Consider the following 15,672-nt stretch of genomic DNA (forward strand, 5'->3'; position numbering starts at 1 on the left):
GGCCACAGGTTTCAGCTGACTCTGCAAGAATTCCCTATGCATCCACCCACTTGTGACACTTTTCTGTGACGTTTCTAGTACACGCCTATGTGCACACCCTTGTTCACGCCTTTTTGCTACGCACATGTGTTCTTATCATATACATTTCACTTGTCACGCCTACTGTATTCAATGCTATTGTGTCATTTTGCTATATATGCCGTGTACTGTGAATAATTCGTTGACATCTTTCCTGACATTTTCCCTGCCATTATTGCGTACCGAACCCTTGTATTTGATGAAATAGATCTCCATGGCTCGAGTCATTCTTTATGATTAAAGCCCTTATAACTCAGACACCACGGACTCTGCCTCTCATTTGATTGAGCTATTTTCTTTAATTGTCCGAAATTATCTGGCAAACTCGTATACGGTAAAATATTTACCACATAATTTGGCGCCTGAATAGGGACCCCTCCCCCACCCCACGCGCCGGCGATGCGTCGCAGGCTTTGGCCCCGACTACAGCTGTGACGGACCCCATGCGCATCTGCAGGTTTTCCTGTATCTCCCTCAGGCCTACGGAGGTGACGGAGACTGCGGTCGACATCCAGACGAGGCGGTGAGGAGTGCGGAGGATCCCGACCAGAGCCCAGCCGAGAGAGCAGTGTCCGAGGTATCGAGAGGCCCACCAGTAGTGTCGAGGCGCATGCGTAGTGCGCAGCAGCAGCAGTGACGTCGTAGCGGTCCAGTCCAGTCGAGTTTCCGAGGCCTTCTGTTCTGTGCTTCCCGGTGAGTACCGTTGCTGGGGACGCATCAAGACAGGTGCATTGATTTGTGTCCGGTCAAGACGGGTTTGGGTACACAAATCCGGTCTGCACTGTTTAGCAGTGTATCTAGTATCCAGATATCCAGTTATTTATGTTCGTTTTGAAATGTTTCAATGTGTTTTAATGTCGTGGTATGAGTGATTGTTTGCATTTTCTTACTGTGTTTATTGTGTCCAGACCGAATTAGTCATGCCTTTGTTTTCAAAATTGCGACAGATAGGAACTAGGAAAGGGATACTTGAAGAAGCAGTTCCCATCCCACCCAGGGACACTCCCGGACATTTCATGTACCACAAGCACGGCTTAGATGCCATATTATATCTAGACTTGTGGGTGGAGTATACGAAAGATTTAGCCGAGAATCAGAGATGGCCCGTTACAGGGACATGGGATGCAGAGTGCATCATGAGAGTAGAGAAAGCGTTATGGAAAAAGAAAGCCAGACAATCACAGAAAGATGCCATTGAATTATGGCGTAAAGAATCACATAGACGGACAGAGAAGGCGCTCAGAAAGGTAGAGAAAAGCAGAGAGGATTCCGAAAAAAGCTAAAGAAAAAGAACTACTAGAAGAAGGACAGAGAGTCAGAATAGAACAACACGAAAGACAGAGTAATGCCATTATGACAGGATTGTATCCAGTCCTGGCTGAGGGCCTGCCCAAGGCGACCCCGGAAATACCGAAAGATCTGCCCCCTCCATTGGTTCCGACTAAATTACGTCATAAGACTGCAGCAGATATTTTTCTTTCTTCCTATTTAGACGACGTAGCTCCCGTATATACTAATGTAACCGTCCCACATGTACCTGTACTCCCTGCTGATCGTCTGCCCCCGGGTCCGCAACAGCAGACCCCTCCAGCAGCACTTCCTGCACCTATCGCTCTTCCTATTGTTCCCGCTGGTATTAATCCGCTTAATCCCTTTGGGCCTGGCGCTGCTCAGGTTCCAACTCCGTTACAGATACCGACCCTACAGCCAGGTTATGCTCAGGCCTCCGCCTCTGGAGGTGCTACAGGAGGTTATCGCACCCCGCCACAAGTACATCGAATGACAATGAGAGACTTAGCAATGCAACGTACGCCTAAAGCCGCCCCAGCCGAAAAGCTGAAAGAACAGCTTACAGATTGCAGATATGATACAGTGCCTGGTAAAACAGGACCCATGATGTTAGCATCCCTACGTTTAAGACATGTTACAGATTACTTGGTGTTATTACCGAAAATGCCAGAACATCTAGACAATATATATCATTTCATTAGAACAGGAGAAAGACCCGAGTGTGTTGGTGAAGCCATGTCACGTCAGAAAGTTGAGACACAAGGGTTAATAATGCGATTTTTAGTTAATTGTTTGATAAGGGAACAAGATCAGCCTAGCTTTCCACAAGAAGAGATGGGACAATTGTCAAGATGGAGTCAGAATATTGCCGAGGGCAAACATGAACGTAAAGAAATAATAGAAATACATGCCCGTCGAGAATCTGAAAGGCATTCTGAGTCAGATGATAAAGAGACCTCAGATGAGGAAGCACCAGAGAACGCAGCAGAAACCTCGCAACAAACGGGGGAAGACATGATAGCATATGTAGGTAGAGAGAAACTACATAGACAGTACCCTCTTGATAGGCCCTTCGACAGACCCATTCGTTTAGAAAACAAGAAACTTTACCTTTGTCCGATACCAGAGCGATGTTCCCTTGAACATATATTCCAAATTACTGATAAAGTACTGAAAGAAAGAATAGGTTATCACGAACTCAATACCTTACGTGATCAGGAACTAGCCCGGTCTGCGGTACCGTGGGCCGGGGATGACAGCATATACAAAGACGAATCAGTAGTGCAAACATTTTTAAGTCTTACTCCAGAAGAACAGCGACTAGCTGGTATATACATGACCCAACACCTCATTATACAGTATGAAAACCAAGCATCTGACCCAGGTCCATTATATAATTTATTGCAGGACTTACTCATGAGAAGATGGCAAGGTCTAGGTACCGATCTAATTGAAATAATTCTAGAACAACGCCACAGTATAGAACGTTCTTAACTCCACATCTTGTTTCCGTTCCACCCCCAGTCAGGCAACAATATCACCTAGACAAACTGAATCCTTTACGAGAAGTACATCCAGTTAGGAAAGCCAACGATACCCTTGAACGCGTGTTTGTATACACGCCTATAACTAAAATGGAACTGTTAGAAATGAAGAAAATAGTACCCAGTCATGATAAAGACCCTGCAGGTTTTCACCGTGAAATAAAAGACATGTTACTAATGGGAGATTATACTTATCCCGACATTATGAAAATATTGAAAGTGTTATTGCCTGCCGGTATTTACGAGAAACTCAAGGAAAAGGAATGGGAGGTGGGAGACAAAAAGATTAATTGGGCTGAATTAGAAACAGAAGAAACTGGTCGAACGCCAGGTTTAGGTCTTGGGGAGAAAACTAAAGCATTACCAGGATTGTTAGTACAGGTCTTGCCAAGATTATTGTCAACTAAAAAGGAGGAGTGGGATGCAATCTCAGCCTGCAAACAGAAACACGACGAAGATACTAGTGATTTTTATTCCCGATTCGAGAAATGTTTTATTATTAACAGTGGCCTGAAAACAAGTAGCGAGTCATACCCACACCTTTTTGTGTCAAAGTTAGTCGAGAACTCACTGCCCCAGGTTAAGAACCGTGTACTGAAAGTCGAGAGCACATGGCAAGCTAATACGCCATCCCAAATGTTACAAATGTTACAGTATCACCAGAACAGAATTAGAGAAGAACATGATCACGAACAGAGACGTATGAAAGACACAAAAATGAAAGTACTAGTTGCTCAGTCAGTTCCAGCTGACGGTCATAAAAGGGGTACGACAACATCCAATAATTCAAATTCAGCAGCTCCTGTTAAAGGGATATGCAACTATTGTAAACAGCCAGGTCACTATGTAAACGATTGTGCAGTTCTGAAACACAATATAGCCTCAGGTAAAACTAAAGAGAGGCCGCGTCCTCCTAGACAGGACCAGGTCCAACAACACGTTCCACTGAATGTCCAGCCTATGCAGGTCCCACAACAGACCGTAGCAGTACCACAGCCACAACCCATTGCCGCAACACAACATGTTACACAGCAGATGTACCAGTATGCACAATCTGACTATCCCGATTATCAGCAATACACATGAAACAGCCTAGAGAGGGAGGTTGGCTTGCCCCTTATTGAGGTTCCTGTAGATCAAGAAGGCCCTTATGTACACAGTCAGGTATTAGGGAAGGATAGAAAATGTTTGATTGACACAGGGGCAAGCAGGACGACCATCAGTCATGACGAGTTTCCAGGGGCACCCCTCTCAGGCTCACAGAATGTTTCCCTTGGATTTTCAGGAAAGCCTAGAGTCAATGAAGTATCGAAACCTGTTCCCCTAGCAGTTGGTCCATTATCTCGTACTACAGACTTATTACTCACGAAATCATGTCCAGAAAACTTGCTTGGTATAAAGACCCTGAAAGCTCTAGGAGCTGTAATTTGTTGTTCTCCGGAAGGAGTAAGGTTGTTTCTTCGTGATTTCAAAGGCCATTATGTATTGAGAGATTTTGACCCCAGGTTACAGAATGTTCCTGCACATTTATGGGCACAAGGCCCCACTGATGTAGGTTGTATGCACATTACTCCATATCGTGTCACACTCCAGCCAGGAGTAGTACTACCTCGTATTCGACAATACAAGTTACCACCAGATGCTGTAGTGGCTTTACTGAAAATCATTGACGAGCTCATTGCACAAGGAGTGGTTGTAGAAACCGACTCAAATGTTTGTAATTCCCCTATCATTCCAATTCTTAAACGTACAGATCCTAATGCACCTCCTGTTTATCGATTAGTCATCGATTTACGAGAATTGAATAAATGTATTATACCACAGTATCCCGTGATCCCGGACATTTCATCCCTATTGACTGCTATTGATTCTGAGGCGACGTTCTTTACTGTAATTGACCTCAAGAACGCCTTCTTTAGTGTCCCCATTGATCCGGAAAGCCAATATCTTTTCGGATTCTGTTTAAATGGCCGAAGCTTCAAATTTGCACGCGCACCTCAAGGATTTACAGAAAGCCCCAGCATCTACAGCCAAGCATTAAAACGACAACTTGACAGTATTCACATGCCTGCCAACACTGCCCTACTCCAATACGTCGATGATCTATTGATCACCGCCCGTACCGAACCAGAATGTGAACAAGCATCACTGACAGTTTTGCATTTCTTGGCGGACAAGGGGCACAAGGTGTCCCCTTCGAAGTTACAATTCTGTGCCCAGCAAGTGGTGTACCTTGGGCACTTGCTGTCCAAGTGGGGTAGGCAGCTGACACCTGAACGGATTCAGTTAATTGCACATCTTCCGCAACCCAAGACACAGAAAGAAGTACGAGCCTTTATTGGACTCACTTCCTATTGCAGACAATGGATTCCACAATATGCATTTCTAGCTAAACTACTCAAACAGTTGACAACACAGGAGGCAGCGTCTTCGACTGTCCTCCCTTGGACTCAGGAACATACACAAGCTTTTGATGAATTAAAGAAAGCCTTATGTCAAGCACCTGTTTTAGCGACACCATGTTACAGCAAACCTTTTACACTTTTTGTCACAGAACGCGATGGCACAGCGTTGTCGGTTCTCACACAGGTACAAGCAGACAAACACAAACCGTGTGCCTATTTTTCAAGTACATTGGACCCAGTAGCTCAGGCCCTGCCTGCATGCTTAAAGTCAGTTGCAGCAACAGCTCTAGCAATCCGACAAAGTGATTCCATTGTATTAGGGCATCAATTGACAGTACAAGTTCCACATTCTGTAGAGGTTCTCCTAAACAGAACCCAGACTCAACACTTGACTGTAGCACGACTGACAGGTTATGAATTGACATTATTCCAGCCACACATAGAGATCAGACGTTGTAATACACTGAATCCTGCTACACTTTTACCATCGAGCACAATAGACCCTACTCCACATGATTGCGTGGAAGTAGTTGACACAGTTACGAAACCCAGACAAGACTTGACAGATGTCGCATTATCCGATCCAGACCTGACACTTTATGTGGATGGTTCATGTTTAAGAACAAATACAGGAGAGTTAGTGGCCGCATATGCAGTGACCACTGAAACTGAAGTTATAGAAACACATCGCATTGACACCTTGTCAGCCCAAGCAGCAGAGCTCATTGCTCTAACCCAAGCCTGTACACGAGCCAAGGACTTGAAAGTAAACATATACACAGATTCACGTTATGCATTTGGAGTCGTCCACGACTTCGGTGTCCTCTGGCAAGAAAGAGGTTTCTTGACCTCTCACGGAGCCAAGATACAACATGGCCCTCTCATTCAAGCTCTGTTAGAAGCAATACATCTTCCTACAGCTATAGCTATCATGAAGTGCAAGGCACATACGAAAGTCACAGACAAGATTACTCAGGGCAACGATTTTGCAGATCGAATAGCGAAACATACAGCACTGACTCAAACTCAAACAACGGACATGACAAAGACTGATGTAACCTCATTGACACATAGTATGACAGTCAGGGACCCCACACAAGATGTCATTGACATACAGACACATGCTACTCCAGATGAATTAAAGAAATGGGCTGAACAAGGAGGGGTCCAGACAGACTAAGGATGGATGACGAAGGGAAAGACCACATGGTTTCTCCCCGACTCTATGGTTCAGGTTATCATCAACACAGCACATAGTCCAGCACATTTAGGAGAAAAAGCCATGTTAGACAGTTTACAGAATATCTGGTTCAACAAGCATTTACGAGCAGCAGCCAAACAGAAAGTACGTACCTGTATGATCTGTTGTCAGTTCAACCCAGGAAAAGGTGTTCCCGTAGAGCAAGGTGGATTTCATCCTCCCGACTACCCTTTTGAAGTCCTCCAGATGGATTATATTCAGATGGAAAGATGCTGAGGATTCAAATATGTCCTCGTAGTTGTCTGTGCCCTATCCCGATGGACAGAGGCATATCCCGTCCCAGATTACACTGCCCCGACCACTGCCAAGCAGTTGGTTCGTGAATTTTTCCCTCGATATGGTTTGCCCCGTGTCGTGTATTCAGATAACGGTCAGCCTTTCTCGTCTGAACTCATGAAACAGGTCTCGCTTCTATTGGGGTACCAGTGGAAGTTTCACTGTGTCCGACATCCTGAGGCAGCAGGTCTCGTGGAGCGACACAATCAGACTCTGAAAACTCGCCTTGCAAAAGTGTGTAAAGAGAAGGGAGTAGATTGGATAGTAGCTTTGCCAGTCGCTCTTTTTTACATGAGAATGGTAGCTCACTCTAGGACAGGGCTATCTCCGTATGAGGTGGTCTTCGGTAGACCTCCTAATATGTGGGGGACGCCTCTGCCTCGAAAAATAACCGATGTTGATAGTACTATGCTGACAGATTACCTTGCTTCCTTGATGTCTGCACTACAATCATGTCGTTCACAGGTCGCAGCAGCCTTCCCAGACAATACCGAGGTGAAGCCCCATGAATTGGTTCCGGGAGATGTAGTCGTCGTTCGGAACTTTGACAGAACAAGCCCTTTGGAGCCCCGCTGGAAGGAGCCGAAGATCATTTTGTTAACAACAAGGACAGCAGTAAAACTGGAGGGGCGTAAAGGTTGGGTGCACTCCAGCCACGTTAAGAGATACTTTGGACTTCCGCCAAAATCTGAATCCCAGAACAGTTTAATTGTTTAAGTCCCCCCCTGGGTGAAGCGGTTAGGCAGTTTCTGACAATGTACAAGTTAGACCCAAATAGAGAGAGAGATAGACAGGAGACCAAGAAACAAAATTATTGTAAAAGTCTCCGGAGCAGATGCGTCTGCACATTACTTGTTATGTTTTTTCTGAGTCTTACGGTTATTGTAATAAGTTGGATGTTATACATGTATTTTCCTCTTGCACATTCTTTTTCTAATGACACTGTCCAGCACACGTTTAGTGCACTTCCTCCACACGAGTTATCTTATAGACTTGCGCTGCGCAACAATACATTTATTCGTATGTTACATCATTCTCACCAGATCAACAATGCTACTAATTGTTGGATATGTGGCCGACTCCCTCCCTATCAGAACTACAAGGGAGCTCTGCCCCTCTTTCCTTACCCGTTTACACATAATGGTTCCTGTGGTGCATGGTTTAGTTTAATATCCTCCATAAACACCGAGTCTAGAGTTTCCCAAAGCAATTGGATATGGGGAAATCTGAACACAGTCATGAACAAGGCATGTTTCCCAGATAAGGAGGGTTTTCCACAAATGACAGGGACAGATCTAGAAAATGAAGTGTATGGATTAGGCAATTTTACACTTAACCTCATGATTCTAAATGTTCAGTCAGAAACTAGTCCAGACTTGCCATCCATATCAGTTTTACCCGCGAAAGGTGTATTATGTGTCAGAAAGATTGGTTCTGTACATCTAGGTCACAGTGACTGCACTACTGTGGTCGAATTCAGTGATAAGGGCAAGTCTACATTTAAAGCTTCCCGACATTCCTATTTCATTTGTGGTCAGACAGCCTATGTCCGTTTACCTCCAGACTGGGATGGTACCTGTTTCATTGCATTCCTATTACCACCAGTATTCCTAGCTCCATCTGACTATCACAGGAATTCCCGCCTTAATATTGTAAGACATAAGAGAGACCTCCCCATAGTTGATCAGACTGAAACTGCATGGGAACAATATACAGATTTTAATAAAGGATTCTTTCCCTATTTAGGCACTGTCTCTAATAGTAAACTGATACGCAAATTAACCAGAATACTTGAAGCTGTAGTGAATGAGACTACTTCTGCCATGGGCAACTTAACAGAGGAACAGTCTGCTATGAGACTTGTCGTTCTCCAGAACCGCCTTGTCCTTGACGTCATCCTGGCCGATAGGGGCGGGGCTTGTAGAGTCATCGGATCCAGTTGCTGCGTGTTTATTCCAAATAACGCGCCATCAGTCTATAAGGCCATTACCAGACTTCATGAAATTGCCCATCTGATACACCAGAATCCAGGCTCCTGGACTTGGTCCGGTTGGCTCTGGAGTGTAATTACAGCCTGGGGATGGAAGCTACTGTCATTCCTAGGAATCATATTGGCCATAGTATTCAGTTGTTGTCTATGTTTACAATGTGGGCCAGCGATTTGCGGCTTGTGCGCCACAGCTTGTATTCCCCATCCAAGTTCACGTTCCCATTCTCAAAGAAAGAAAGAAGAGCAAATGATGTTATATGAACAGATTGATGGTCTCATGAACATCGACATATCATGAAGGGTCCGTAGGGGACAAGGAGGAAATGAGGTAATTGAAAATTTTTATGGTCAATTGTGTCCCCTAACGTGTACCCCAACGGCTCCATGTACGAGTTTCAAGTACATGTAATTTCCCTCCACAACCGAATCTGATGACGCAAATACATTTGCGTCCACCGTTAACATGTCCTCTATCAGATCCACCATGAATGGATTGATAATTCAGTTCCTAAGTATGCCGTGCCACCGTCTTTATATGGTGTACTTTCACGTTTTTCCTGGCTCTGCCGAGCTAGGCCCTGATTTTCTGTCTTCAAGCCATGTCTGCCTCTGCCTCTGAAAACTGCAGCATGAAGATGTATCCCTGACCTCTGCCTTACTTCCTGCCATGCGAGCGGTGCCCGGCTCGGCCTGGCCTGCCTGCCAAGAAACAGTATTTTACCTTCAAGTTATCAGCGTAGCCTGCTCAGCTCCTCGAAAACACATTCCTGTCTAGTGATTTAGGTAAACATATCCCCGGCTGCAGAACAAAGAGCAAGTCTCCCTGTCTCCGTGCAAGTAATTTACAGATCCCGTTGTCAGAGTAGGCCCATGGCCCCCGCTCGTAGACACACAGACACCTATGCACGCACTAACATTCAGTATAGAGTAGCCTCTGCCCAAGAGACCTTTTCCTCTAGATTAAACATCCTCCAAATATTAGATATCAGATATGTTATAGGGACAGGTCGATCTGACATGCCAGACTTCTGTCTCTTCTACTAGTGCTAAATGTCAGACCCTTAGCTTCCTCCAGATGTACGTCAATCACACGTCATAATAGCTGCGCGCGCATTCAGGCCACAGGTTTCAGCTGACTCTGCAAGAATTCCCTATGCATCCACCCACTTGTGACACTTTTCTGTGACGTTTCTAGTACACGCCTATGTGCACACCCTTGTTCACGCCTTTTTGCTACGCACATGTGTTCTTATCATATACATTTCACTTGTCACGCCTACTGTATTCAATGCTATTGTGTCATTTTGCTATATATGCCGTGTACTGTGAATAATTCGTTGACATCTTTCCTGACATTTTCCCTGCCCTTATTGCGTACCGAACCCTTGTATTTGATGGAATAGATCTCCATGGCTCGAGTCATTCTTTATGATTAAAGCCCTTATAACTCAGACACCACGGACTCTGCCTCTCATTTGATTGAGCTATTTTCTTTAATTGTCCGAAATTATCTGGCAAACTCGTATACGGTAAAATATTTACCACACCTATCTCCCCTTCTTTTTTCGTTGGCACTGGAACCCTTGGCAGCCTGGATTCGCTGGGAACCTTCCATCCGTGGTATTCGGTGGTCCGCGGAATGGGAGGACCGAATCTCGTTATATGCGGATTACATTTTACTCTATTTGACCTCCCCTAGGAAATCCCTTATAGTTGTGTGTGATGTTTTGGCCTCCTTTGGTAGAAATTCAGGATTGTCCATAAACTGGGAGAAATCTCTCTTGTTCGTTCTTAGTGGAGAAGCCCCGGTTCCTCCACGGAATTGTCTGATACAGATTAATACAGGAGGTTGTAAGTATTTGGGAATTTTCATTTCATTGGATCCAGCGATTCGGTATGCGAGGAATCTTCCTCCTCCTCTGCAGAGACTCAGGAGTGACGCTGCTAGTTGGAAGAAACTTCCCCTCTCACTGTTGGGGCGCGCTGCCATTTTTAAGATGATGTCCCTGCCTCGGTTTCTCTATGCTCTCCAAAATACCCTGGATGTGGTGCCGGCTAGTTATTTCTGTGAGGTGGAGGAGCTACAGCGTAGCCTATTATGGGATGGTAGACCCTGTATTGCTTTAACTAAATTAACGCTCTCATGGTATGATGGGGGTGTGGCCCTCCCCGATATCAAACGGTTTTACTGGGCTTCCCAGCTGGCTGCCATAAACCAGGGTACGTACGGGTCAGTGTCTGATCCCGGATACATGATGGATAGATGGCTCCTCCCGGGAGGCAGTTATAATAGGGCATTGTACTCTAATCCGGCGAGGCTGAATTTGACAGGGCCGACAACACGCGGTGCGGGTCTGGCATGATGCCACGAGCTCAATGGGATGGAGAAACCGGTTGAAGTTAGCTACCCCACTGTTTGATTCCGAAAGTCTGGGCAGAATGTGGAATACAAGAGGTTTAAAAAAAATTGGATTTGATAGGGATCTCTACCATTGGTCACGTCTGGAACAAAGGGAAGATTAAGACGTTTGAGGAACTGCAGGGCGAATTTGAGCTGAGTAGAACCGAATATTTCCACTATGCACAGATCCGGCACGCATTGAAGGCGGCTCTGCCTTCGGGGGTAGAACTACCGGAAGCTTCACCCCTCGAGGATAGGATTTTAGATGGTCATCTGCCTGAGAAAACTATTTCCCTGATATACAGAAAATTGATTAATCATAGAACGGATCTTCTTACAGATCTGAGGGATAAATGGACGCGAGATGGCTTAGAGCTGGACGATGAGGATTGCCAGTCGGCTGTCTCCTCACCACGGGAGGTCGCCATCCCGGCGCGATTGAGTATTGTGCAATTGAAGATATTGCACAGAGTCTATGTCACTGGTCCCCGCCTCGTCAGGATGGGACCGTAGGGGCGGTGGGTGACATTTGAAAGTGGTGGGGTGCAAAATGATTTGCATCCAGCACCGTAGCGAGCGAGCACAGCGAGCGAGCCCGAACCATCAAAAGAGGGGTTTGGGGTGGCTAACCCCCCCCCAAGAAAATTTTGAAAAAAAATTGTGCATTTTCAAGCAAATTTGAGAAAGCAGGAAGGTTAATAAAGCAATTGTGAAAGTGCAGTTATTACATTAATAGATGGCATAACATAGGTAGCTGCTTATTCAGTATAATCACAGAGCTTCATACATTCCGTCCTATTATGCTCAGGTGCTGAATTCAGACTATAAGACTTTCATGGAAATCTCAGCTTTTGTGCTGCCCGTTGAGATCTCATTCTAAACACACACACATTTTATAATATACACACACACACACTCCCCCCATAGTGTTGTTGTAGACAACTGTTTCATGCGGACTTAAAAGCTAGATGCAGGAGTAGAGCACAGCAACTTTACCATCTATACTTGCCGGAACTTTGCACGTTTCTCAGATGTTATAACAAACCAGGAATACAAATTCAGCCTAACCGCCAGACCACAAACCACAAGGCTTCTCCAGGGTGTGCCTAGACCCCATGTTAAAAAAATCCATAGCAAAGAGGTCTTAAAAAGACCAGCTTGGTGCTCTTTGGAAAGTACGAAAGGTCATGAGTGCATTGTCACATGTCCAGCTTGTGAGAAGTTGGCCCGATATGCAACGTTCGCTATTCTAGCGACCGCTATGTATCGTTCCAACGACCCTTATGGTGTTTGGTTATAAGTCAACCTATAGACCAGCTATCCTAGTAGCGTGGATACGAGCAGTCTAAGGCTAAAGACTCGAGAGGGCGCGTTAAGCCAGCTGTTTACCACACATGTACCCCTTGAACACCCAGTGAAAGGACACCACACAAGTGTTATGAAAATAAACCGTATATTTATTAAGAATCACAACAGCCCTGTACTCTTTATGAGGACAGGGTACTAAGCACAAACCAAATCTCTTTAGCAAATACTTCAAGTGCACAATTAAAACAAGTGTCCGAGGACACGGAAAGATTAAGGTCTCGGGCGGACCCGATAAGGCAAGTCGGGAGCGAGGGACTCAGGACCCTAGAGTAAGGAGGCTATGCAGGCACCGAAATGCCGAGTTACCTAGCCACGAGGGCTGCGGCTGCACAAGTCTTACAGGCGTCGGGGTCTTCGCTGACGAGCCAGGAGCCGGAAGAAAAGGAGTTGCTGGCCGGCGACCAGTGCTGAATAGTTCGTAGAGATCCAAGCCTGGATCGGAGATTGATGAAACCTGAAAGCAGAGGGGACCAAGTTCGTACTACTAGCCAGTAGTCAGAGGGTACCAGGAAGGCACCGGTTGGCCGTCACCTCGACCAGGTGAGTGGGTGACGCTAGGCTCTGCAGTCTCACGGACCAGGAGGCGTTGTCGGCGACCACGGTGGAGGTGCGAGCTGTCCCACGAAGGATGATGCTGTCGGCGTCGCTGGGCCCAGGATGGGGCAACAAGCCTTGGCAGATCTCAGGGCCACGTGGTGGGCCTAAGATGGCGTCTTGAGTGGACCAGGAGGGTCCGGGGTGCTTCTCGCAAAGATGGAAGCAAGGGCCAGTCTGGAGCAACCAGACCAGCAGTGATGATTCTCGGATGTCGTCACAGAAGGGCACAAGCCAGCGGCTAGTGACCAGACAACGTGCTGAGCAGCGAGCAGAAGGGCCCCACGCAGATCGTGGAGATGCTGGGAGACTGCACTTCGGTGCTGGAGCGGCTCAGGGTCGGGGCTTCTCGGACCCCAGAGCACTCACCAGAGAGTTACCTCGATGGTCGTGCTGGTTTTAAGAGCGTGCAGGTTCTGATGATGGCCGGTCCCTCGAGGTCTCGTCGCACCCACAGATCACAGCTGAGCTGATGACGTGGGTAGAGGTCAGAGGTGCCAGGGAAGCCGGTTCTCGTCGAGCTGGGCCGTCGGATTCCTTGAGGAAGGACTTACAGCAAACCGCAGAGTTCTTAGTTGGTGCCCGCTGATGCAGGGTGACTACTCCTTAGTCACAAGGGAGAAATCTTGAGAAGAGTCTTGAATGTCCTTTCGTAGAAAGTAGTTCTTGAATCAAAGATGATCCAATTTGGAAGGGTCCCCGCTCCGGTCTTTATTCTAAAGAAAGGGGTGGGTACATGACTAGGTCCTGCCCTAAGGGTGGGACCAGGAAGGGGGGTAGTTACACCCCTCTCCCCTGCCGGACTTTCCCCAGGCCAGGGCTGTCGCCCCTGGAACTGGTTCTAACCGGCAGATGCGTAGTGAGCACCGGGGTGCCACTCCGCAGTCACCTTCTCGCAAAAGCCCTACCTACCCAGAATACACAAACCCTGTCTGGGACGGTGCGAACACCGCCCTTGGCAGGAAACCCTTTGTCCAAGCTCTCCTCGCTGGAAGGACTCCCAGCAGCAGGAGGTCAGACTCGTGTCTGTGGTGGCAGCATCCATTTTGTGGAGCTGAGGCTTTAGTTAACTTTAACCGGGGTTCACAGTTACGTACATGTCGTGTCCCTCTAGAAGGGCGGAATGCTAACCTCGTCGCCAGAGTTGGTGAGAGGGCAGCATCCCGATTCGTATGACACCTTACTCGACATGTCTTGATAACGCGACACCGAAGTTACCGATGTGGTACGCGTTATCATGGAACAGCCATTGGGTCTTGATTCCGCAAGCTGCAACCGGGCTCGGCTCGGGCCAGAGCCTAGTTCACACGAGCCCATGCACTCTGCCTTCAGGATTGTCAAGGCCTGCCATAGGAGTGACTGATAGGAACTCGAGTGTCCATTGTATGGTTAGATATAGGGCTACTATATCTACAGCAAAGTGTGATTACACGACTTCGCCCCAGCTGTCATGCAGCCAGTTGTGTCAAATTTAGGAGGCCAGCCAGGGGTGGCATAATACATGCTGCAGCCCCTGGCGGCCCTGGGTACACCTATGCCCTGAGTTACAGGGTCTGATAAGGTGGCCCAGTACCAATTGGAAATGTACCTAGGGTACATGGAATCCATTTTAAAGAGAGAGCAGTAGGCCTGGGGTCCTGATTGGCAGGGTCCCAGGTCGACTATGTCCAAAACCAGCTAAAACACAGGGCAAAAAGTTGGGGGCAACCATAGTCAGGATGTACCTTCCTACACAACCCCCCCCCCCAAACGAAAGGAGATAAGGCTATCCTTGTCCAGGTAAGCCTCTATTACCTAAGTGGCCATATAAGGAAGGACCAGCTCTGGCTTGGTTTCCCCCTGTGTCATGGTCCACTAGGCAACCCCTCACCCTAAGGGTATCTGAGGGTCTCCACCATAGGGAATCTCTGTCTCTGGTGTGTCTTGGGAAAGAAGAAGGCTGATGCTGGGATGGAGTACTGAAGTGAGGCTCCTCTACCTTTGGGCTCAACTTCCTCCAATCACCATTCATCATGTGTGCCTTCCTTTCTTTAGCTGAGATGCACTGAGCTCTCAGGGTCAGCCTCTGGCTACCTAAAGCTGGAGGCTGAGTCCCTCTGTTTGGCTTACTGGAGGGACAGGTCAGGTCTGGGGTTTTTAGGCCCCAGGTTTGGCTGTGCCCAACAGTGTCCAGCTGTGGGAGTTCCCTAACTACTTTTAAGGGGGATCCCTCAGGAGTCTGTTCTATTTTCACTTGGCTAGGTTTACCAGCTTCAGTGATCCTAATCTGCTGATTAAGGGGTTCTTTTGGACAGGGGGCCCTTTGGGGTCCACCACTGGCCTCCCTGGCCTCTTCAGCCCTGGGCTGACTGAGGCAGGGTAGAGAGGTGCAGGTTACCTGCTCCAGACTGGGTCCCACCTGGGAAGGGTCCACTGCCATCAGGGGCTCTGCCAGGCTAGGCCTGACTACCTCTGGGGCAGTTCCT

Source organism: Lissotriton vulgaris, chromosome 4_1, assembly GCF_964263255.1.
Source record: "Lissotriton vulgaris chromosome 4_1, aLisVul1.2, whole genome shotgun sequence".
In the NCBI taxonomy this organism is placed as follows: Eukaryota; Metazoa; Chordata; class Amphibia; order Caudata; family Salamandridae; genus Lissotriton; species Lissotriton vulgaris.